The following is a 25,807-nucleotide window of genomic DNA, read 5'->3' on the forward strand; positions in this document are numbered from 1 at the left end:
TAGCATATTGAATGCATGTTGCATTCAATACATGCACAGCTGCATTTATCTATCTATCGTTTTATTTCCACTGTAATCATAGGTAACATGAAATCCCAAATGTTCCCACACACCAGACTATATACGACGCTGGCGAATCCTCCAACTCCGGACAGCCTTCCTTATCTCTCCCACTTGACATTTCTGCACGTGATGTGACCTGCAGCAGCAGCACTCCACACTCCACTTGAGGAGCAGTCGGCTCGCCGCCTCTCAAAATCGGACGAAAATCTTTTAAACTGACCTTTGTCGATCAAAAAAACAGACCGATTCAGCAACTGCATGGCCTATTTTTCGCTTAAAATGTTTTCAAAAACACATTTCGGTGAACTATTTTCGTAAAATACAAGATCGTACTCAGAACAAGACGCCATTAGAGTCTGTTTTGAAATTCGGGAGCAGCAGGACCCACGTGACGCGTTCGTCCAATCAGCTGCCGTGTGTTGCGTTCGTCAAGCTCATCTCCCTCGTCATTTCCAGTAAGTGTTTTAACATAGGTGTCGAGAAGTGGGCACTTCGGCAGTAAGTGGTTAGTGCACATTAACGGTGTACAGAAGAAACGTGCGGCACACACACGCTCCGAACCGAGACTAGCGAACCGAGCGGTTCGGATGTTTTTTCATGAACCGTACCACCCCTATAGACTCATGTATGACTTTTGTGCAGTGTGATGTGTTTAGATATTATATTACTTATATTACATATGTTTAGAGTCAGTAAATAGAGGGAATTCTAGCAGTGTCCACATTGTCAAATATATTTATATACTGTATTTATGAAGTTGTATTGGGTTTTTAGTAAAACCATTTCTCCCTGGATGCATGTCTCTAATCTGGTGGGCACAGCTGATGTGTTTTAAAATGCAGCGACAATTAGCCACACTATCTGAGATCACTGGATGTCAAATTGAACGTTGTTGGACAAACTTCAATGCCAACGTGCGTTGGTCCCATCTCAGTTACTCTTAACCCACGAAGCCAATCTTTTCAAATACTTAACTTGCTAATGGCCTAAAGTTAACAATAATTTAATCATGGGGACGACACTTGAGAAAACCCATTTGGAACACAACCAGTTTTGCTGATGGTGCCAAGACCTGTTGGAATAAGTCTATTAATTGGGATTCTGACTGATGATGTGCACGCACTCACGCAGGCAGACACACACACACACACACACACACACACACACACAGTTTTAATATATGTTATGTAACCACATTTTTATTGGTTACACACACGCGCGCACACACACACACACACAGTTTTAACATGTTATGTAACCACCTTCTTTCCCTTTTGCATTCATTGTAGGGGAGACATTACATACAGTACAGGCCAAAAGTTTGGACACACCTTCTCATTCAATGCGTTTCCTTTATTTTCATGACTATTTACATTGTAGATTCTCACTGAAGGCATCAACACTATGAATGAACACATGTGGAATTATGTACTTAACAGAAAAGTGTGAAATAACTGAAAACATGTCTTATATTCTAGTTTCTTCAAAGTAGCCACCCTTTGCTCTGATCACTGCTTTGCACACTCTTGGCATTCTCTTGATGAGCTTCAAGAGGTAGTCACCTGAAATGGTTTTCCAACAGTCTTGAAGGAGTTCCCAGAGATGCTTAGCACTTGTTGCCTTCACTCTGCGGTCCAGCTCACCCCAAACCATCTCGATTGGGTTCAGGTCCGTGGAGGCCATGTCATCTGGCGCAGCACTCCATCACTCTCCTTCTTGGTCAAATAGCCCTTACACAGCCTGGAGGTGTGTTTGGGGTCATTGTCCTGTTGAAAAATAAATGATGGTCCAACTAAACGCAAACCGGATGGGATGGCATGTCGCTGCAGGATGCTGTGGTAGCCATGCTGGTTCAGTATGCCTTCAATTTTGAATACATCCCCAACAGTGTCACCAGCAAAGCACCCCCACACCATCACACCTCCTCCTCCCTGCTTCACGGTGGGAACCAGGCATGTAGAATCCATCCGTTCACCTTTTCTGCGTTGCACAAAGACATGGCGGTTGGAACCAAAGATCTCAAATTTGGACTCATCAGACCAAAGCACAGATTTCCACTGGTCTAATGTCCATGCCTTGTGTTTCTTGGCCCAAACAAATCTCTTCTGCTTGTTGCCTCTCTTTAGCAGTGGTTTCCTAGCAGCTATTTGACCATGAAGGCCTGATTCACGCAGTCTCCTCTTAACAGTTGTTCTAGAGATGTGTCTGCTGCTAGAACTCTGTGTGGCATTCATCTGGTCTCTAATCTGAGCTGCTGTTAACTTGCGATTTCTGAGGCTGGTGACTCGGATGAACTTATCCTCAGCAGCAGAGGTGACTCTTGGTCTTCCTTTCCTGGGGCAGGCCTCATGTGAGCCAGTTTCGTTGTAGCGCTTGATGGTTTTTGCGACTGCACTTGGGGAAACATTCAAAGTTTTCGCAATTTTCCGGACTGACTGACCTTCATTTGTTAAAGTAATGATGGCCACTCGTTTCTCTTTACTTAGCTGATTGGTTCTTGCCATAATATGAATTCTAACAGTTGTCCAATAGGGCTGTTGGCTGTGTATCAACCTGACTTCTGCACAACACAACTGATGGTCCCAACCCCATAAATAAGGGAAAAAATTCTACTAATTAACCCTGACAAGGCACACCTGTGAAGGTAAAACCATTTCAGGTGACTACCTCATGAAGCTCATTGAGAGAACACCAAGGGTTTGCAGCGCTATCAAAAATGCAAAGGGTGGCTACTTTGAGGAATCTAAAATATATGTTTTCAGTTATTTCACACTTTTTTGTTAAGTACATAATTCCATATGTGTTCATTCATAGTTGTGATGCCTTCAGTGAGAATCTACAATGTAAATAGTCATGAAAATGAAGAAAATGCATTGAATGAGAAGGTGTGTCCAAACCTTTGGCCTGTACTGTATGAGAACCAAGTAACTGAAATATTGAGTTGAAATTGCATAGCATATCTACTGTACATCTATTCCCTAAGGTATAGTAATATGGACATACATCTACATTCACATAGTGACATGGAATGAACAATAAATGGTGTTAATACAGAAAAAGAAGCACATTGGTGTGCTGTGCCCGTCACATACACACAGTTTTTTGACTCAGCTAAGGACAGTAGAGTCGTTCCTCCGGCTGCTATAACCCTACGGAAGAGAACTGAGACTTTTATGCATATGGTGGTGCCACTGTAGATAACAGCATCAGAGGGCTCACTCCATAAAAAAAACAGAAGTGCTCCATGTGAAAGGGATTCACCAGGCAGAATTGTAATGCAGAGGATCCGTCTGGCCCCGCCATCGCTGCGTTCGAGTGGTTTTGTTCCTTCAAAAACTCTGCGTTCTGTAATAGAAGAAAGGACGAGAGCATCAATGATGGCGGCACAATGTTCGGCGGATGTTGGAAAAATAAACTTGTTAGGGGTTTTATGGCTTCTGACTTTCATTTGTCCTCCGGGGTAGAGCCGATTCCCAAATTAATCTGTCAGCGGTTCATGCCTGATGCATGAGGCTGTCGGTTTGTTAAAACCCACAGCCTGTTTCTGTGCTTCACCAAAGTGGACCATGCAGCTTGTGCTCCTAGGCCTGTTTCGTTGTTTGTTATTTCTATGGATACCTGGCTAACTGTACAAAATCAAAATCAAGACAGCAGACAGCAATACAATTTAAAGGGGTGATAGAATGCAAAACCGATTTTACCCTGTCACAGTTGAATAACGACAGTTTAGTGGGTAACTAGGACATACATAGAACCTCAAAATCCCACATCTTTCCTCTGCAAATCTCACAATTTGAAACTGCCTCTGAAAACGGGCAAACCTCAACGAACCGCCGAGTTGACGTCAACTTTGTCAAGCCCCAACATTTACATAGGCTACACCACTGATCTGAGATCAGATCGTCTTCTGAATAGGTCGCACAGATCTCAGGAATTGTATACATTCTTCATTTGCCATTTTATCACTAAATTCACTTCTGAGACTTTTTTATGCGAGAAATCAACTATGTAGAGGTCAAATATGGGCCGTTTTACGAAAATTGATGGCTAATTGCAAATTTTGTCCGACTGTGTGTCGGAATTCAGCGGCCGGTGCTCAATACCAGCACAAAGTCACTGTTTCTGGGTTACTGGACTACCAAACGCCGTTGTCCTGACAGAGCTCCAGGGCCTGCAGCTCCCCTCTTCCTGCTAAATGGCCGGTGTGTGTGAGTGAGAGCAATCTCTTACCACAGGTTCCAGTTAATTTCTTGCATAAAAAAGTCTCAGAAGTGAATTTAATAACGAAATAGCAGACAAACAATTTATAACGTTGCAGTGTCTGAAATATGAGACCTGCTGTCTCATCTCCAACGTATGTGTATGTGGTTCGCTCAACCAATCAGCGTGCACCTCATCTAAAAATTCATGAGCATACCATATTTATAAGAAAAGCTGTCGTTCCAAATAGAGACATTCCACAGGGATGCATAAGGGCCAAAAGAATAGCACCTGGGACATTTTCAGCCCAACCAATGTTACATACCCTGTGTTTTGGCTGAAATGCAATAGTCTCTTTTTTTTCTAACCCTAACTCACTGTCACTGTTTTGTCCTCTGCTTAAAACACACAAAGATGTGCAAGGTGTGACAAAAGCAGAAATGTTTTACTAACTGGGGTAGATGTAGATGAAAATGAAGATATATCAAAAAAGCAGACCATCCTCACCCAGAAAACGACCGTATAGGTCGATTGTGCATGCAGCTCATAGCAAGTCATATTTGTGTTTGTTGTTAGGTGGCTAAGGAGAAAGGTTGGGGTGGTGAAAACACATTTTCTTGCAGGTCTCTCTCTTCCTCCCAGATAGCCTTACCTTCCCCAATTATGTTGTCCAGCTTTCACTTTTCCCCATCTATCTCTCTGTCTTTACTTTCCTCTATTCTCTGTCTGACTGCCATATTTCCTCCTCTTGCTCCTGGGCCAAAACACCATTGGATTTCTCTTCATCTCTCTTTCCTGTCTCTCTGTCTTCCTGTCCACATTATTGGCTGTTACTTCAAAAGCCCGAGAGTGTTAGAAAATCCACAGTACATTTAAAGCCACAGTATGCACATTTTTGAGTCTTGCATTTCCAGACCTTCCTACGCAACGCTGCGGAGGAGGGTCTGGTTAGTCCTTACAGCATTCTGGGATGGGAGAAAAAAGGTGCTCTGGTTTATTGGCATTTCTTTAAACCAATCACAATCGTCTTGGTCATCTCTGGGAAGGAACTTGTTTTGGTGGAACATGTGTTCGTTCAAATGTTGTTTTAGTTGTGCAACAGAAAACTCAGATTGGTCAGATAGTGCATGGATTTACCCTGCAGAGATCTGAGGAGCAGATAACCATATAGTCCCAGGGTTCAACGTTAAGGTTTTTTTTCTCACAACTAGGTTGTTATATTTACCTGCCCAACATGGTGTTTTACTTGCCCCCCGGGCCATCGAGCAAACCTTATTGTTGAACCCGGATAGTCTTCATAAATCGACCGGAGTTTAGAACGCCGACACAAAGAAAGCGGAAGGTGACGGACATCCGGCCGAAAATGAGGGACATCCGGCGGAATTTCTGGCAGCACCTGAACAATCCCAGGGTACGGGTACGAGGAAATGGGTTTCCTCAGGAGGGTGGCTGGCGTCTCCCCTTCGGAGTAGAGCCAGTTGAAGTGGTTCGGGCATCTGGTAAGGATGCCTCCTGGGCGCCTTCCTAGGGAGGTGTTCCAGGCACATCCAGGAGGCCTCGGGGAAGACCCAGGACTAGGTGGAGGGATTATATCTCCAACCTAGCCTGGGAACGCCTCGGGATCCCCCAGTCGGAGCTGGTTAACGTGGCTCGGGAAAGGGAAGTTTGGGGGTCCCCTGCTGAAGCTGCTTGCCCCCTGCGATCCGACCCCGGATAAGCGGACGAAGGATGGATGGATGGATGGATGGATGGACCTGAACAATCCCCGAAATGAACCATCGTCAATATTTTAGACGAGCACGTTTTCGCCCTTGAGACACACACAAGAGACACACACAAGTCCCGCCCTCTTCATCTTCATTTTGTAAAGTTCTGGACCCGTCGCTCATCGGGACGCTCACCTTGACAAGGCTGTCTGCCTTCAAAGCGTGTAGCCGGCAGCCGTGGTAACCGGCATCAGAGGGGCCTCCACAGGCACAGAAGACGCAGCCAGTCTGCAAGAAACAACAAAGCTGACATTCAAATGCTGTCGACTGGGTCTTGTCTGCAGCATGCTGAGCTCGTCTTACATCTGTTTTTAAGAAGGGTTTGTTGGCAGCGGTGATGGGCTTGATGTCTATATTTGTGATGGGAAAATGGTTTGGAGCCTTCCAGGTGTCAAAAGCAAAATGTTAGTGAATCATTCAGTCAAGTTCAGTCTCTTCAAAGGTAAATCAATGTATTAGAATTGTAATTTTTTTCTTTTAAACCTTGACAACACTAGCTGTCTATGGTTTTTTTTGGGGGGGGGCAAAGAGCAAGAATCATATTGTCCATACAGACTTCTCAAAAACATTCATGCAACTTCTCTAATAGTGGGTATAGAATACGGATGCACCAATCCAGATTTTTGGGGTTCGGCCAAATACCGAATCCACTGGTTAAGATTTTGCCGAAAACGAATACAGAATCCTACACCCATCCTCAGTCCATTAACACAGTAAACACATTAATGAAGTAAACAAATGGTTAACACAAGTTTTTAGCTGTGACTGTCCTTCCTTTGCCGTACCTGAAGTTGCTGCATTTTGGCTGCTGTCTGTAGATTCCTTCATGCACAACTCCTATTCTTTTGGATGTTTGATACGCAAATGTTTTAACAGCGGCGATGTTGTGTATAGTTTAGGGTCCTCGCCACCACGAGACAAATCGGCATTGCAAATTGAACATGTAGCTGGACAACAAGTTCATAGTCGACGGGAAGGAAACACAAGGGTTAATTAGCCCTAAACTAACTTAAAGAAAGCAGCAAAAAGGTCTTACCGTACCGTACATTTTTCTGTCACATAGTGTAACTTCTTCCAACGGCGTCCAATTTTCTGTCTTCCTCTGGCACATTGTGTTCTTCTTTGTGTCGCCTGCTAACACCCCACTGCCCTAGGCTGGCTCCGCCCTCCTACGTACTTACGCTCAATTTTCATTTCCCTTCAGTACTATGTCTGGGTTTGCGGAATAGTCTTGGGTTTTCTCCTTCAAAATTTTTGGTGGTCCAATCAGCGAACAGAGGGAGTGGCTGAGAACGATGACGTTGAGGCCGTGTGCTAGAGCTACGGCGGAGAAAGACGCGAGCGAAGCCATTCGGTCCATTGTGGCAACTCTGCCGAATATCCAGAAGTCAAAGCCCGAGGAAGAACAATCTATGCTGAGTTTTGTTGGTGGCCATGATGTTGTGGCCCCTCCTCCCCACGGGGTTCGCGAACAGTTAGATTTTCCAGCTCGCTCCGTTAGTGGTGAAGGAGTTGGCTAAGGCTAACGCTAGCAATGCTAATGCTAAATATAAGCCTTGATGGTCTCCCCTCTTGATGCACATGCGCACGACCAAACGTTAGCAATTGGTTATGGCAGATCCAGAGTGGCTCTGGGCAGATCCAATAGTTTTAAACTTCAACAGAGTACCCGCCTTCAAGGAAGTTAACACTTGTCAATGGAGAGAGGCCGGACTCTCTGGACTAATGAAATGGACCAGAGTCTGGTAGGACCAGGCTACCACTGCCCCTGGATGAAGGTGAAATGACAGGAAACGTGCTGTCAGGTTCATGTTTTTTTCCTGACTTAGGTTGTGTATTATTTAACACTTTTTACTCCAACTTTAGTTGACTCTGAATCCCTCAAAGGCAAAATGTCATTAGTGCACTTCCTGTCCCCCCTTGGGAGGCATAAACAAGGCCATGACTTGATCTGTGCGTGTGGGCATGCAAAATTTTGCCTAAGGGTGCAGTCACCTTCAACTTTAATGTGTTTACACACTCTTCACAGAGCTGCCACGCTCACTTTCGGAAAACGGTTCATTCGTTTGTAAAAATTCATTCTGGATTGTGTTCGACTGAGCTCACTGACATCCGAAATCTACTGGCAAAAGGTGGTGGTGCTGTTATGTGTTTCCTCCTCTCATCACGCAAATGTTAATAGCCAGTGTGTGGCATGATGCAAGCTCTGGGCTGCTACATGAAGGTCTGATGTGCCCGTCCTTCACCCTGATCTCGTCATTACAAAACACCATACATCATTATTACATGCACACGCACACACACACACACACACACACACACACACACACACACACACACACACACAAAAAAAAAAAAAAAAAAAAAAAAAAAAAAAAAAAAAACGCAAAACACACTACTTCCTGCATTGGCACTGGGAGGAAACATGCAGCATCATCCAATATGGATGTGATACCTAGAGATAGCTAGCTCAAGGAAGACAGCAGTACAGTAGTTTCTTTTCAAGGAAATGTCTTTTGTGAGCAGCTTCCAGCTGAAAGTTGTGGTGTGGTGGTAGCCCAAAAAAGCTTTACGTTAACTAAAAAAAAAAGGTTTTAGTGAGCCCAGAGCTAGCACTCACAACAGTTTACAGCAGGGGTACTCAAGAAATAACAAACTATAAACCAGATTTTATTCAAGGCCAGTTCAATATGTTACCTAACCCATCTATTTCAACGAGACCACAAAACTGTACAAACCTGGACGTAGCAGCGTTTTTTTTCATCCAAGAGACGCTGTGATTGGTGGATAGGATATGGAGCAGGGGATTGACAGCGACATAACCAATCACATTATGACAGACACTCCACTTGGCACCAATTGCAATGTTTAATTTTTAAACGAATGTAGCCTACTGGCAGTCTGGCACACGTGGGTGCTCGAGCTCTGGAGCACCCACGTTATTGGGGCCTATGGACGCAAGGGGGTGCTCGAGCACCCCCTTAGCTAGCTAAGCTTAGCTAAGCATGTTAGCATCAGCGCGGCTTCTCGTCTATAGTCTGTACTAGCGCCCTGGGCGCTGCCCTTAGCACGACCTAATTGCCTCCTAAAAATGTCCTCTAATTTTTAAAAATAAAAATTAAATAATTTTCTTTAATCAAACTATGAAAATGAATCCAACTAAATGAATCCATATTAAAATATAAATAATTGGGGTAATTTCATACACATGTGACAGTAAACCCGTATTTGATTGGTTGCATAAAGCTCATGCGTCAGAGAGAGAGACGGTTGGTTTGGCTGTACACAGGGCTGCCAATTAGCTAGCTAAACTACACTTTAGCTAGGAGTAAAACGTGTTTTCTCGGGTGGCTGTGTGGCATGTTCTGGATTCGTTGTTCCGTTAAAATGAGAGGGGCTGGAAGTTGACTTTGACGCAGAAAAAAAGTCACAACATTATGGAGTAAGTGACGATAATCTGCCCGCTGAACTTCACCCGGCAAATCGCCATATTGAAAGAAGAAAAAAAAGAAGCGACGCCGACGCCATTGCGTGACGCACTTGTGTCATTGAGGCCATATCAGGATGCTTTACCGGATTTATTCAAGCTGGTGTGTATATTATATCTTTGACGTTTTTTGACGCTTTTCGTGCTTACGTCGGCTAAAAGACGTAGCTACCTGTGGAACAGGAGTGATTACGTGAGAACCAGCAACGTGGCTCTGCTGGCCTGGCAATCCGCTCCATGGCAATAGCTAAATAACTGGACGAAATAATCCCAAATATTGTTCTTCTGTGACCGGTGAGTACACATTTCTCTAAATTGGCTGATAGCTTTTATTTTTATTTTATTTATTTTTTTGGGACAGTTTGTATATTGTACCGTCGTTAATGTGTGTGCCAGCTCAATGTGTTTTTGTGTGGTTGGTAATGCAAATAAGCCACGTAACGTTAACGCTATGCGGTTATCTCATCCTTGTCAGTGTTGCCATTCTGTTGAAAGGGATGGTTGTCCAGTTAAAGTGGTGGTTATGTGCTGGCTACAACTTTTGTACAGTTTTATAATGGCACATACATATGCATGGCTGCATACAGTAGTGTTGTGTCCGCAGTCGGTCATGTCGTTCTTGTACAGTCACAATGAGGCATAAATTCAACTCTTCGGCTCACCTGAAGCACGCGCATGCGCTTAACGCTGGTTTGACCAAATAGACATTTTTCACGGCAGACATGTTGACATGTCATAGTAGGAAAAGCACAGGTCTTCTCCTACTGTGACAAGTCAAAATGTCTGCTGTGAAAAAGTTATTTATTTTTATTTATTTTTTTTATTGCAAAATATTTCTGTTACAATTTGTCAAAACAAAGAGATTGAACTTGTAGTACACAACTCATTTCGTTACAGAACATGTTTTCATAAAGAATAAAAAACATAAGAAAGAAAAAAGAATTCAAAAATAACAAAATAACAAAAAGGTACATAGCCAGAGTATCAGACATTAAGTATCAGTTAAATTAATTATAAAGTTAAATCAGATAAGCATTGCATACATTTTGATGCTGATTTACCCTCTAATCCAGAAATGGAATCTATATAATTTTTTAAGTCAAGTTTAAAGACATTGAAAAGAGGTTTATTTTTCATAAATTTCGATTTATGAATAAAAAAAATTCAAAGCAAAATTATTAAGTTGACTATATATTGTACAGAGGAGTTTGAGTCAGAAAAGTAAAAGAAGATATCAAAATTAGTTAAATGTATGTTTGAGCCAAGTTGTCCATTAATGAAACCTTGTATATCACTCCACAGCGAAGAGCTATGTGAACAGCTATAGAATAAATGGTCCATCGTTTCTGTTTCCATAAAGCAAAAGCTGCATTTTTCGTCTACGGTAGGGATAAATTTAGAGATAATCTTGTTACAGGGGTAAAAAAGGTGAAGAATTTTAAATATTTCTTTTACTTTGTTTGTAATTAAAAATGTATGTGGGTTACTCCATGCTCTATTCCAGTTAATATTTTTATATAAGGGGGACCATTTGTATCTGGAGGCAGGGATAGATTTTGCACATAGAAGTTTTTGTATTACTTTGTTGTTGACTTTTCTGTCTAGAAAAGATAGACCATTTATTGAAATACTGCTGGAGAGAGATATATTAAATTGATCCAGATCTGTGTTATCTCTAAGTAGGGTGATGATCCCATGGGGTATAGCTCTGGTTACAATATCAAATTCTTTTCTTGGAGGATGGAAATTAAATTTATGGGTGAAGTCGTCATAAGATAAAATGTGATTTGAGTTATTTAATAATTGGGATACCAGTAGAATATCATGTTTAAACCAGTTTTCTATAAAGAGTGTCTTGTTCATATATATATATATATATATATATATATATATATATATATATATATATATATATATATATATATATATATATATATATATATATATTTTTTTTTGTTTTTGTATATATATATATATATGTATGTATGTGTGCCTTGCGTAAAGTATTCGCCCCTTGAACTTTTCGACCTTTTGCCACATTTCAGGCCTCAAACATAAAGATATAAAACTGTAATTTTTTGTGAAGAATCAACAACAAGTGGGACACAATCATGAAGTGGAACGAAATTTATTGGATATTTCAAACCTTTTAAACAAATAAAAACTGAAATATTGGTGCGCAAAATTATTCAGCCCCCTTAAGTTAATACTTTGTAGCGCCACCTTTTGCTGCGATTACAGCTGTAAGTCGCTTGGGGTATGTCTCTATCAGTTTTGCACATCGAGAGACTGACATTTTTGCCCATTCCTCCTTGCAAAACAGCTCGAGCTCAGTGAGGTTGGATGGAGAGCGTTTGTGAACAGCATTTTTCAGTTCTTTCCACAGATTCTCGATTGGATTCAGGTCTGGACTTTGACTTGGCCATTCTAACACCTGGATATGTTTATTTGTGAACCATTCCATTGTAGATTTTGCTTTATGTTTTGGATCATTGTCTTGTTGGAAGACAAATCTCCGTCCGCCAGTCTGTCTTTTGCAGACTCCATCAGGTTTTCTTCCAGAATGGTCCTGTATTTGGCTCCATCCATCTTCCCATCAATTTTAACCATCTTCCCTGTCCCTGCTGAAGAAAAGCAGGCCCAAACCATGATGCTGCCACCACCATGTTTGACAGTGGGGATGGTGTGTTAAGGGGTGATGAGCTGTGTTGCTTTTTACGCCAAACATAACGTTTTGCATTGTTGCCAAAAAGTTCGATTTTGGTTTCATCTGACCACAGCACCTTCTTCCACATGTTTGGTGTGTCTCCCAGGTGGCTTTTGGCAAACTTTGAACGACACTTTTTATGGATATCTTTAAGAAATGGCTTTCTTCTTGCCACTCTTCCATAAAGGCCAGATTTGTGCAGTATACGACTGATTGTTGTCCTATGGACAGAGTCTCCCGCCTCAGCTGTAGATCTCTGCAGTTCATCCAGTGTAGTGATCATGGGCCTCTTGGCTGCATCTCTGATCAGTCTTCTCATTGTATGAGCTGAAAGTTTAGAGGGACGGCCGGTCTTCGTAGATTTGTAGTGGTCTGATACTCCTTCCATTTCAATATTATCGCTTGCACAGTGCTCCTTGGGATGTTTAAAGCTTGGGAAATCTTTTGTATCCAAATCCGGCTTTAAACTTCTCCACAACAGTATCTCGGACCTGCCTGGTGTGTTCCTTGTTCTTCATGATGCTCTCTGCGCTTTACACGGACCTCTGAGACTATCACAGAGCAGGTGCATTTATACGGAGACTTGATTACACACAGCTGGATTCTATTTATCATCATTAGTCATTTAGGTCAACATTGGATAATTCAGAGATCCTCACTGAACTTCTGAGAGAGTTTGCTGCACTGAAAGTAAAGGGGCTGAATAATTTTGCACGCCACTTTTTCAGTTTTTATTTGTTAAAAAGTTTGAAATAGCCAATGAATTTCGTTCCACTTCATAATTGGGACCCACTTGTTGTTGATTCTTTACAAAAAATTACAGTTTTATATCTTTATGTTTGAGGCCTGAAATGTGGCAAAAGGTCGAAACGTTCAAGGGGCCGAATACTTTCGCAAGGCACTGTTGTATGTATGTGTATGTATGTATGTATGTGTATGTATATGTATATATATATATATATATATATATATATATATATATATATAAAAATATATATATATATATGATGTTCATGTTGTTCCAGATAAAACATTTATGAGGGGAGAAATTGTGTTTGTATAGAAGAGACCAATAAGTTAGAGCCTGTTTATGGAAGTTTGACAGGCAGTCGGTTAATGGAGTATGGGCATTGAAGCAAGAATGTGATTTTTTTACCAAGTTTTTCAAAGATAAAGTTTGGCACAATGTTTGGATTTTTCAAAAATCTTTTAATCCAGTTGATTTTTAGTATCTCATTGAAAAGTGAGAAATCAATTACCGATAAACCCCCCTCCTCAGTTTTATTAGTCAAGATGTTTTTCCTAAGTTTATGTGGCGTCTTTCTCCATATAAAGTTATATAATAGTTTGTCTAGATTGGCACATTGTAGCTTAGGTATTTTAATTGAAGTAAATAAATATGCTGCTCGTGAGAGACCTTCTGCTTTAGAAAGAAGAACCCTGCCATACATAGATAAATCTCTTCCAAGCCAAGAATCAAACTTTTTATTAATAGAGTCGTGTAGTAAAGATATATTACTCTCGGTCATCAACTTGTGGTTATGACTGATTTTTATTCCAAGATAAGTTACTAAATTATTTATATTTATGCCACGTATTTGACCCAAATGTTTATTTTTAAGAGAAAACAGCTCACATTTTGAAAGATTTAGATTCAAGCCTGAGCTTTCAGAAAATTGGTTTACAACATTTAGTGCAACTCCTATTTGGGATTCATTTTTTAAAAACCGGGTTGTGTCATCGGCCAGCTGTGAAATTTTTATTTCTCTTTCATTCAATGTAATTCCTTTGAATGAACTTTTGTGAATTAAATCACATAGAATTTGAGCTACAATCAAAAATAGAAGAGGCGACGTGGGACAGCCTTGGCGGATACCTTTTGTTTATGTAAAATCTGGGTGAGGTTCCATTAGCCAATTTAACACAACTGTTTCCCCCCATGTACAGAGTTTTTACAGCATTAATAAAATTCTTACCAAAATTAAAAAAGTTTAAGGTGTCAAAAATAAATTTGTGGCTTACTGTGTCAAAGGCTTTTTGAAAGTCTAAGAATAAAATAAGGTGTTCATCATCTAGAAAGTCTTTGTATTCAATCAGATCTAAAACTAGGCGAATGTTATTGGCTATGTGACGATTTTTCATGAAACCAGATTGGCATTCATCAATTAAAGTGTGTAATTTAGATTTGAGACGTTTTGCTAAGATAGATGCTAGAATCTTAGTCATTATTTAGCAATGTAATGGGATGCCAATTTTCAATTAAAAGAGGGTCTTTGTGTGGTTTTGGGATAAGGGTTATGACACCTTGCCTCAGAGAAGCAGGAAGCTTGTCTCTCTCTGTCAAGAGATTCTTTGAAGACAGCTAAAAGAAATTTACCTAGACTCAGAGAAACATTTATACATCTCAGAGGTCAGACCATCACAGCCTGGAGATTTATTGTTCTTTAATTGAGTTATTCCCCATATAATCTCCTCAAGACTTATGTCCTGACAGCAGATTTTATTATATTCTGCATCCACACAGTTAGGTGAGTTAATCAAGCTAAAGATATCCTTTGGATCTTTGAGATTAATATCTCTTGAGTAAAGTTTTTCATAAAAAGCCCTTATAAAGTTTGATATCTCTTTACTGTCCTCGCTGATCTTTTCCCCAATGTCAAGTTTTCTTATAGAATTGATTTCATTTCTTCTTTTTTCCATGTTAAAGAAATATCTACTGTTTTTCATTTTTACTTAATAGGGTTTATAAATGTGTTCCACGCTGTAAACGCATGTCATCACTCAGGGCAATTCGAGAGTATGAGTGTGTGCTTTGCTCACTGTAAATCTGGAGCAGGTCAGAAGAACTGAACAGCCACATAGTACATTTTCAGCAAAAGCTTTTCCTGGATAAATGAATAGCTAAGCAGTACAGGATGTACCGTCAGATTTAACTACAGGCGAAAAACATAAAGATGGAGCCTATAGGCAGCAGGACGTAAAAAGAAAAATCAGTATTTAGTGTAGGCAAGACTGGACTAAGAATATGTGACAATGGAAGCAATGCAAATAAATGACTCCTTTCCTATTCGTCAGTGGCCACAGGCCATCGCGGCAAGGACAGAAACCATTACAATGACAGATATGAGCCAGAGCTGTACACCCATCGCACCCCACTGCATGCTGGGAGCCAAGCAGGCGAGGCGGCGGGTAAAACCCGTGCTAGGGGACCTCCTGGGGAAAACAAATTATCACTGATGGGGTGGGGGGAGCTGAGAGTTTCCACCTCTCCCCAGACCACATTTTTACGATCACATTATATCATCTCCGCTGCGGGTTACCGCCATCATGGAGAAGAAGCTTTTTTTCTGCAGATTTAGTGGTCAGGCGGTGAGGAGATGTATATTCACTTTATGGTCATTAGCCAGCGAGGAAAGTGCACCTTCACTGGCGGTGTTTTGGCACCTGTCCCAATTGTTTTGAAAACGATAGCATGGCCCTGGTGGTATCATTTGAAACCCTGTAAATGCTCTCCGCTATTAGCTTAGCCTCTAAGGAGACATATGAGCTTTAGTGATTATACAACACATCCTATCAATATTCATAATCACGGCACAGCTGCAGTCTCAACTGTCTGTCTGTGAAGCTGTGAAAAGAATTCACTTTTTTTTTTTGAATTACTGAGATATATATATATATATATATATATATATATATAAAAAAGTTAGACAATATAAAAAGTAAAATAAAATATTTTTATATATGTATATCACCAGTAGGGATGGGCATGATTACTCGACGATCGATAATTGATTATTAAGAATTTCGTCTGACGTTAATTTGTTATTGATTAAGCTAATGCTGGTTGCGTTGTGTAGCGTAGTGCGAGTTTTGAAGCAATTAAATAAATTTCACAGTGTGGCAGAAATTAAACATTTGACCACCCGGGGGCAATATTCGACTCCATACTCCGTTACTTGGCTGCGAGTTTGCGTTTTGATTTCAAAAGTAATCATGAAGAGGACATGGCCAAGTGTGGCGTGGGACCATTTTGATAAAATTTTTTTTTTTTAAACGACTTAGTTCACTGCAGACACTGAGACGGCCACGACTCAAATGATGTAGCCTATCACTAAACAAAGTGCAGCGGAATGGTTATGTCGGTGGCGGCCGCGGTGCATCCTGCTCTGTCTCATCCTAGCATAAACTGGGCGTTAGCACGGAGGAGCTGCGATGCACAACGAGCAGAGGATATTACCCAAGGGACCTGCAAGTTCGTTGACATGGATATTGGAACCAGCATATCGTATTCCGTTAGCGTGGAGGTAGGCGACCTGTGTATCCCCGGCAACGCGGCTGTTTTCGGCGGCTGGACTGACGGTCACCAGGTAGCGGTCGCGTCTCACCCCAGATCATGTCACCATGCTTATCTTTCTCAACACACATCAGTAGACTGGTGCAGAAGTTGTATGTGAGTTAGCCTACTGGTTATTTTTTATTAGGCTTTGTCCGTGACTTGGATAGTTTTGAGTTACATTTTGACAAAACCTGTCAGATCTAAGTATTATGTTTTTGGTTAAGTTATTTAATATGATTCTTTTTATTTATTATTTTGGAACAAACGAGGGTCTCTGTTTAAGAATGCCGGCTCGCAGCTGCAGGTTCTGCTGCTTCAGAGTGCCGGCTTGCAGCGCATATATCTATAATCTATATCTATAATCTATATCTATAACCTCCAGTTTAACTGCCACAAGTTCTTCTTCTTGTAATTAAGATCTCATCGAGGAAAAACGCGCTGTATTTTTGTATTTTCATTGCATTTTTAATTTATAAAATTAAATAAATGAATTTTAATATAAAAATATTAATGATTAATCGATAGTCGATCGTTAATTCTCCCGACGATCGACGAAGAAAATGTAATCGAATGCCCATCCCTAATCACCAGCCATGTAGATTTTGTCACGTTTAGATTTTGTATTTTCTAAATTATTTTATTTTACTTATTTATAATTTTCATTGTCTAACTTTTATTTAAATTTTGTCACATTATTTTTTTCTATTTTTTGTGTATGTATGTATGTGTATATATATAGATAGATAGATAGATATAGATATAGATATATATATATATATATAGATATAGATATACCGCATGCGCAAATTATTATAATTTTTATTATAATTTGTTTTATATTTATGTAGCCTTTGTATTGTTTTTTCCCCGAACAGTGGATTCACATTTCTTGTAGCACAAATCTTTGTAAAGTTAATGTTTTAAATCTGTTAAATAACATATTTTAGAATGTATTTCTCGTCACTTTACACCAATGCAAGATGATTTCTGCTTGTTGTTTATATATATATATTTTTGCAATAAAGATGGCTTCAGCTTAATCACTGTGTTAAGTTCACCAGGGCATTGTTCCCCTGCACAATGCTGAGGAAAGGCAGATGGTGTGATACATACATACATACATACATACATACATACATACATACATACATACATACATACATACATACATATGCACGCGTGCTTCATTTACATCCATACAGAGTTACTTGTATGCACGCACAAACACACCCACACGGTAGTGATGCTGCAGCCTGGGTAATTAGAGCCCAGTCGTCTCTTTGACACAGTCACACTTACCTTTTGTAGCCTTGCAAGCTATGTGCCTCTTTGTCTGCGAGACCCACCGAGAGAAAAGAGCAGTCTGGCAACTAAGGGTTGAGTTATGTGGCACATAAGGAAGGATCAGGAAAATGATACCTGAGGAAGAAAGGTAGGTAAGGAAGGAAGGAAGGAAAGGATGGGGTAAAAAAAAGAAAGGAACAGAACAACCTTGTGAAACATGTCACTGTCAAAAGTTCCTCCGATTTATCAACCCAGTTTTCTGTCTGCCTCTCTCTTCAGATAATTGGAAGGTAGCGTCTGTGTGCACAGAGCCACAGGGAGACAGAAAACATATTTTGGCAGGGCTTGACAGGTTAGACAATGGTAGAAAAAAGAACAAATGCTGTCAAGAGACAATAGCTAGAGGAGGGCTGCAGTGCGTACGTGCGCACGGGTGCACAACCCTGTGCTCATGGGTAACTGTGTGCAGGTTTTTGCAGGAACATGCACACTTGTATGTGGAAACTTGTGTGCGTCCTTTTAATGCACCTTTTCACGTAGCGCCCATCCAACAGACGGCCTGCTTTTAAAGGTCTCGGTTTAATTATCTGCAGTAACTCCTCAACTCAAGACGCACTAACCCCCAATTTCGTCCAATTGCGGAACGTCTGCGGAGCCGCTCCGGAATGGCGGCGCAGTCATTGGGTTTCCATTAAAGTCAATGTGTGTTTCCACGGACTGCAGAACGGCTGCTTTCCGTGTCCGGCGCAGCTCCGGCGATCCGCAGCCGCAGAAGCTTGTGACCGGAAGATTGGTTCCATCCCTGCACCAGCAGAATAGATCTGGGTGAGTGCAAAAAGCTACACCCTTACTCAATTCCCACCACTGTGATGCCCTTGAGCAAGACCTGGAGCTCTCTGTGAAACTTCCCAGAATACATAAAGGTTAGAATAAAATGTCTTGTGCTATTTATTAACTTTAGAATAGACTGTAAAGTTCAAGTAGTACTGAGTAAAGTGCAACGAAAGAAAAGTGCCGTCGCATGTAAGGTAGGGGTGTTAACGATATATCGATCAATCCTCAACGATCCAGTATTATCCATACAAAGTGGAAATATCGAAACATATGGTCATCTTTTAAGATGTGCCTTTTATTTTGAAATTCCCACTTTATATTCTTTTTTTTGTTTTTAATTTAAATGCTTGGAAGAGCTTAGTAATGACATGACGAATCACATTTTAGTTTATATGTTTGTAAATGTATATAAATGTAACTGATTTGTGTTGCATGGGCTTATGCATCGTCTTGTATCAGTCGCACGCCCCTTAATTGAATCGAGTCAAAATCGTGTCGTGGGCGGACTTTATGATATCAGTAAATATTGTATCGGCGTCCAAAGAATGGATATATCTTATTGTGATAAAACGTGTAATTTACACCACTTAAGTAATGTTATAAATATGTACTACACTAGTCAGGCTTATGCATTGCCAATGCCACTATAAGCATGTGATTGTTACACGTTCTGTCCACTAGAGGGACTTCTAACATTAAAGTGATGGTTCGGAGTGGTTTCACCCTAGGGTCCTTTGCACCATGACCTCGAGCCAAACACCCCCCCAGAAGCTTTTTTCACCTGGGTCTAACATTGGGAGAGTTAGCGTAGAGTAGTGTTATCAGCTGAATAGCTTAGCGCAGGGGCTATGTATCTCGTAAGTTACCCCACTAATAATGCCCGAAATGATACCAAACGTCTACAAGTAGTACAAATAGGTTATGCACTCATAAAACGATGGATTGGAAAGTTTATAAGTACACCAGAAGTTTATGTAAATAACACTTGCCGACTGGCTTCTGCTCTCTGCTGTTGTTGTTGTTGCTGTGAGACGAGTACTTAAGGCTGTCTACAAATTACAACACCGAAAAGAGATGCAACAAAAACATTTTTCAATTTAACTTTTTTTTTTTAAGTGCTGTAGTATAACTAGCAGGAGACAAGTAATAATTGAGGTAAGTTTGGAGACCTAACCTTATTTAATCATTAAATTATTATTTTCGGTGTTGTAATTTGTAGACGGCCCCTTAGCACTCGTCTAACTGCAGGTAGCAGCTGCAGCAGATAGCAGAAGAGAGCAGGCAAGTGTTCATAAACTTCTGGTGTACTTACAAACTTTCCAATCCATCGTTTTATGAGTGCATAACCTATTTGTACTACTGTAGACGTTTGGTATCATTTCGGGCATTATTAGTGGGGTAACTTACGAGATACATCACTAGATCCATTAGCCCCTGCGCTAAGCTATTCAGCTGATAACGCGCTACTCTACGCTAACTCTCCCAATGTTAGACCCAGGTGAAAAAAGCTTCTGGGGGGGGTGTTTGGCTCGAGGTCATGGTGCAAAGGACCCTAGGGTGAAATTACTCCGAACCATCACTTTAACCTGGCCTTGAAGGGGACCTACGTCACGGCGCATTGCATTTCTGGCACGCCGCTTTGTTTACATTTATTTTCCACCACGAACACACCGTGACAAACACAGATGAACAGAGACCTCTGTAACGAAACATGATCTAACAAGTGTAGTGAAGAGGTTCTGTTGTAAAGGCTAACTGTGCTCGGTTAGCACAATGATATCATGTTAGAAAGCACAGCCGAAACAATGTCATAAACTAGCTAGCTAAGTAACATAGTGTTAGCCACGATGCTAACGGCATTGATAACTATGCCAAACGGTGCTGTCACTACTGTTTTAGTGATTTATAAACAACCTGTTTCTTGCACATTGTCACTGAGAATACAGCCGTTGGAAGGTAAAATATGAAGTCAAAGCTAACTCTGACCGCTAACCTAAACTTTTAGCTGTCTCCATGAAGTTCCCAGCTAAGCTAACGTTACTACAACTCGCAACGCAGTTAGGAAACCAGAATGAGCTAACTAATGTAAACATAAGCAGCTCTGTGGATGTCAATTTTAAAGTAATGTTAAAACTATTTTTTCATCCTTTTTTCCGATTTCCAGCCGCAGCCTGTCACTCCCGCCTGGTACTAACATTACTCGGTACGTAACGTTAGCTCACAATGCCTTGTGTTTCTCACTCCTGTAACTTATTGTTCATCAGACGTGACGTGAGAAGAGGGAGATTAGCTAACGTTGGATAGATTTTTTTTTTTTTTTTTTTTAACTATTCAAATTATATTCAACTTTCGGAATTCGTTCCAACAGCCCTAGTAAGGATATGCTTTAGTTAATAAGTGGCAGTAGAGTTAGGGCTACAGTGGACAGGTGACATGTCCACGGTGTGTCCTTACCTCTACTTTCATGCTGGACAGAGTCCCCTGTGACCCTAAACAGATTGATTAGTCCACCCACATAAAAATACCAAATACTTGCTGGTTCCAGCCTCTTAAATTTGAGGATTTGCTGTTTTCTCATCTACATTATAAAATTGATTATTTTGGGGGTTTTGGACTGGGCTGCCAAAAATAAGCATATAAAGAACTTCCCATTAGCAGTGAATGGTCAGCAGGATTGTAGGCTATATTGGCACTGTGGACCCCGTTACTGACATTATTTGACATTGAATTTGGATCTGGCTTGATCTGCTCCAACTCTGCCCCACAGTGGCAACCAGAGGATGTTTTATTCATCTTGTCTGAAATAACCCGACCCGACAGAAACCACATCCTGCTTTTTTTTCAGGGGGAGGGGGGGGCTCTGCCCCCTAATAATGCCGCCCTCTGGCTATCCGCATTCATCTTCAGCCCTCCCGCTGGCTCTCTTCGGCGAGTCCGAGCGTCCAGCCTCGCAAACGCTTCGGGAGGTAATCATTTCGGCGTTCTTGTGGGCCCAGATAAAATGAGAATTACGACCTTGTTTAATGGTGTCGTTTAGAATCCTGCTGAGGCCCGAGATAGTATTGTGCCTCCCGTCCACTCGGTGTTCTCTGTGTTTCTTTAGTAGTCGGTCATTAAGATGGTGATGAGCTGGGTGAAACCCGGAGGCCCAGCACATGCAGACAACTGCTAGAAGGGGCCATACATGCTGGTTCTTTAACATTATGACTGACTTTACGCAGCTGGCTTTGTGCACTGGGGCATGGCAGCATTTCGGTTCGACCAATTAATGTTTTATCAACTCCTTAATTGAACTGAAATATGACCAATAATCTACCGTGATTTTGAAAAAACCTTATCTTGAATTTCCTAGGTTTCATTGCTTATATCAAGTCAACTTTATTGTCAATTCTGCAATATGTGCCAGACATACAGAGCAATTGAAAACATGTTTCTCTCTGACCCACAGTGTAATAAGTAGGCTACACATACAAGTATAATGTAACATAAGTAATATATACAATAAAGATAAAAAAGACAAGTAATTTGTAAACTAAAAAAAGATAAGTAATGTATACAAATAAGATAAAAGTAAGTAATATGTACAGTAATACATTCGAAATAATGCAAATGTAAGGCAAAACCAAACAGTATAGAAGTATTATGTTTTTTTTTTTTTTTAATAAAATGACTTTTATTTGCCTATTCCTGTGTAGGCGCACGCTGTGACCAATTTGTAGTTTTCATGAGCAGCAACAAATTCCGCCATCCTCTCCGCTTAACCCACATACGCTGGCATCATTACCATCCCCTCCTACTTCTTAATTCAGCTCGACACTGCTTTCCCGATTTAAAAATAAATAAATAAAGAAAACACAGTTTGATTTATACGCTGCCACTATCCAGCTGAGCAATCGCCCCCCCCCACCCCCAGCGCTGGCCATCAAGGGCATCTCTGATCGGACTCTAAATAATCAATTATTTCAGCTAATGACCCCACAAGATCCCCCCTTTTAGACTAGGTCGAGCTACCACTTGGCAGGAACCCCTGCGCCCCCGCTTAGTCGACAAGCAATCCGACATTAGCGGGCGCTGACACATCCTCCCAGCCTCCCTGATGGACTCAAGGAGCAGCTCTCCTCTGCTGTGACAGAAAACACTCCGTCTAAACAGCCAGCTGTCTTCTCAGCCCGTCCTTCTTCACGGCCAATCTGCAGCAGGTTTTTATTTTTTATTTTTTTTTACTGTATATCAAGGGTAGTGTGCTTAAGTAGACGTTGGCAGGAGAGATTATGAGAGCGATGTTGATGTGTCACAGGTCAGGAGGTGATTGTCAAACTGTCCCGTAGTAAGAACGTGATCATGGGACTCTGCTGGGTCCTCCAGGTGGCCCAGAGTTCTGTCTGAATGGCCATGTGTCTGTCTGGAAGACTTCCTAAGTATTCTATTACTAGAGCTGGGCAATATATTGATATTATATCGATATCGTGATATGAGACTAGATATCGTCTTAGATTTTGGATATCGTAATATGGCATAAGCGGTGTCTTTTCCTGGTTTTAAAGGCTGCATTACAGTGAAGTGATGTCATTTTCTGAACTTACCAGACCGTTGTAACTGTTTTATTATTTGCCTTTACCCACTTAGTCATTATATCCACATTACTGATTATTATTTATCAAAAATCTCATTGTGTAAATATTTTGTGAAAGCACCAATAGTATCGTCGCGGTATCGATACCGAGGTATTTGGTCAAAAATATCGTGAGATTTGATTTTCTCCATATCTCCCAAATATCACTATTTTTAACCAAATACCTCGATTGATATCACAGTCTACAAACAAACTACAACACTGAAAAGAGATTAATTTAATGATTAAATAAGGTAGTGTCCCCAAACTTACCTCAACAATAACTTGTATCCTGCTAGTTGTACTACAGCACTTACTTTAAAAAAATAAGCATATGCCTATTTTTGAAAATATTTTTGTATCTCTTTTCGGTGTTGTCGTTTGTAGACGGTCCCTAAGCACTCGTCTTGCCGTCTCAACACCGGAACTAAACAGAGAATCACTTCACATGCGTAGGCACTTGTAATGACATCTCCAACATGTTAAGAGGCTAAAAGCACATTTAAAACTTGCCCTGTTTCAGCCTCCTGGGTGCTAACGCTAGTGGGTGGATGACACGGTGTAGGCAACATCGATTGTTTTCGTTTTTCTCACTACTGACAGCACTCCACATTTACAGACGACAGGGCTACGTGTTGAAATCGACCGGAATTCTCCTTTAACCTCTCCTACAGAGCAGTCAGACCCAGGAGCCTGAATCTATGGTATTCAGCCGACGTCTGTGATGCCAAACATGTCTATTTTTGGTGTTGACTTTTAGCGAACGCCATAATCCTCTGCAATTAAACGGACCACAGATGGCCTCGCTGCCATTTTGTGTCTGGCAAACGGAGCCGCTGCACAAGTTTAGTATTTCTGGATTTACTAATTATGTTGGATTTGTTTTTGTGAGTCTTCGACGCGGCCTGCTGGGAGACGAAGCAACATTTCATTTTCAAACAAAAAACATGGTTTACCACCCCGTCTGGGGTGGTTGTGTGATTTTGTGTTTGTGTTGTTGTTGTTACTGCAAAAAAACAAAACTACAACCCCACAGTACCCCACAGTGAAATGAATTTCAGATGTAACACTGCAGAGCGTAGCTGCGCCCGGCTCAGTCTCCGAGGTTCAAGGGAGGGCTGTTTTCCAATAGATTTATTTTGCTCTCGCCCGTTGGGAATGATAAATATGCTTGTTTCGCTAAATGATGTAGTTTGAATACATAATAATGTGCTGTGCTACAGAGTCAGGTTCAAGTTCTGCTTCTGTAAGCGTGGGAGGGGTTGGATTGTACACAAAATCTAAAAGACTGATAATTAAGCCCTGAAACCAAACTATTTGATAAGAAAAAAGAAAATTAAGATCATACAAATCAGCAATTTTCTTTTTTTTTCTTCAGTTTTTTTATTTCTTTCAGTTCGTTTATCAATTTTTACAAATATTTTTTTTAAAGCACAGGTTGCTATGCCATTTTTAGACTAGACTTATATGCAATATAATATCTGACCTTTGTTCACAACGTACCACGCTACATTGTCAAATTTTTAAACCTGTATTAACAACATTTCAATCAGGAGAGACTTCCTTGCAAATATGAAAAGATTTATTGTTCCAAGACAAAAATATGAAATGTGCAAAGTCTTTGGAGATTAGACTCCATCGTATCAATATGTTTTTAAAGGGTTAGGGAAACCCAGACCCATCCCCCGATGGAGTCCAGACACTGGTGGTGGTGATGAAGGTGCAGACGTAAAAGGTTACTGAAGTCTTACGCTGAGCTCCATAATGTAACAATAACTTAATATCTATAACCTGCCATCTAGTTTCTCTTTTGTAACTGCAGTCTTCTTCACAGAAGATGACATTCAAGTTCACAACAAAACCAACAGCCGTGTCCACAGTCTTCTCTGAACAATTAAGTGTCTTAACAAACTATTTCCGAACAGTTTAACTGTATACCACACAGATGAACTGCCATGTTAGTCATGCTGCCAGTGGAAGAATATGGTACGCGGCACGCACATAGCAGAGCTTGCACACTGTGGCTTTTTTGTCGACAACGCGAACGTTGTCAACATAACTCACTGGAAATCCAAAATACTTCCACACCGGCGACTTTGGTGAAAGAGGAAGGGGGGGTTCAAGTTCTGTCGATGGGTCTCCTGCATCTGCAGTTGCCATGCTATCTTTTGACTGGCTGTAGCTAAGTTAGAGGAGGCTGACCGACTCGCAGCACTTCAACACGTTAATTAATGAACCCGAGTAGTGTCCCTGAACCGGGAGAATGAACCGAGTCCCTCCAGAAAAACGTGATTATGCGACCGCATAATTCAATGCATAATCAGCCAGAGTCCGCATATTTATGCGGGGGCTGCATTTTATCAAATACGTCGCACTTTCGCCGCATAAATTGCCGATTTCCACGCAAAATATGCGGGGCTAGCATGATTTCATAATCCCCGTATTTTCGTTGCAAAAAAATCACATATTTTAGCAGATAGTTGAAAAAGTTTGCATTTACTTCACACAAGAGCAGCCA

The 25,807-nt window shown here is 40.9% G+C and overlaps 1 protein-coding gene across 4 annotated transcripts in view; it reads left to right on the plus strand.

Moving 5' to 3' along the window:
* Nucleotides 1-25,807, plus strand: part of sgcd (sarcoglycan, delta (dystrophin-associated glycoprotein)) — a 383,518-nt gene that overhangs the window by 29,003 nt on the left and 328,708 nt on the right. The window contains exon 1 of one of the 4 annotated variants that reach the window (XM_039778323.1): nucleotides 9,314-9,810. The exons of 2 other annotated variants lie outside the window; for them this stretch is intronic. The gene's annotated coding sequence lies outside the window, so the exon portion shown is untranslated. Of the gene's footprint in view, nucleotides 1-9,313; nucleotides 9,811-25,807 lie in introns of those variants that run through there. One more of the 4 variants, XM_039778325.1, reaches the window with a different exon arrangement.

This window comes from Perca fluviatilis, chromosome 16 (genome assembly GCF_010015445.1).
Source record: "Perca fluviatilis chromosome 16, GENO_Pfluv_1.0, whole genome shotgun sequence".
Lineage (NCBI taxonomy): Eukaryota > Metazoa > Chordata > Actinopteri > Perciformes > Percidae > Perca > Perca fluviatilis.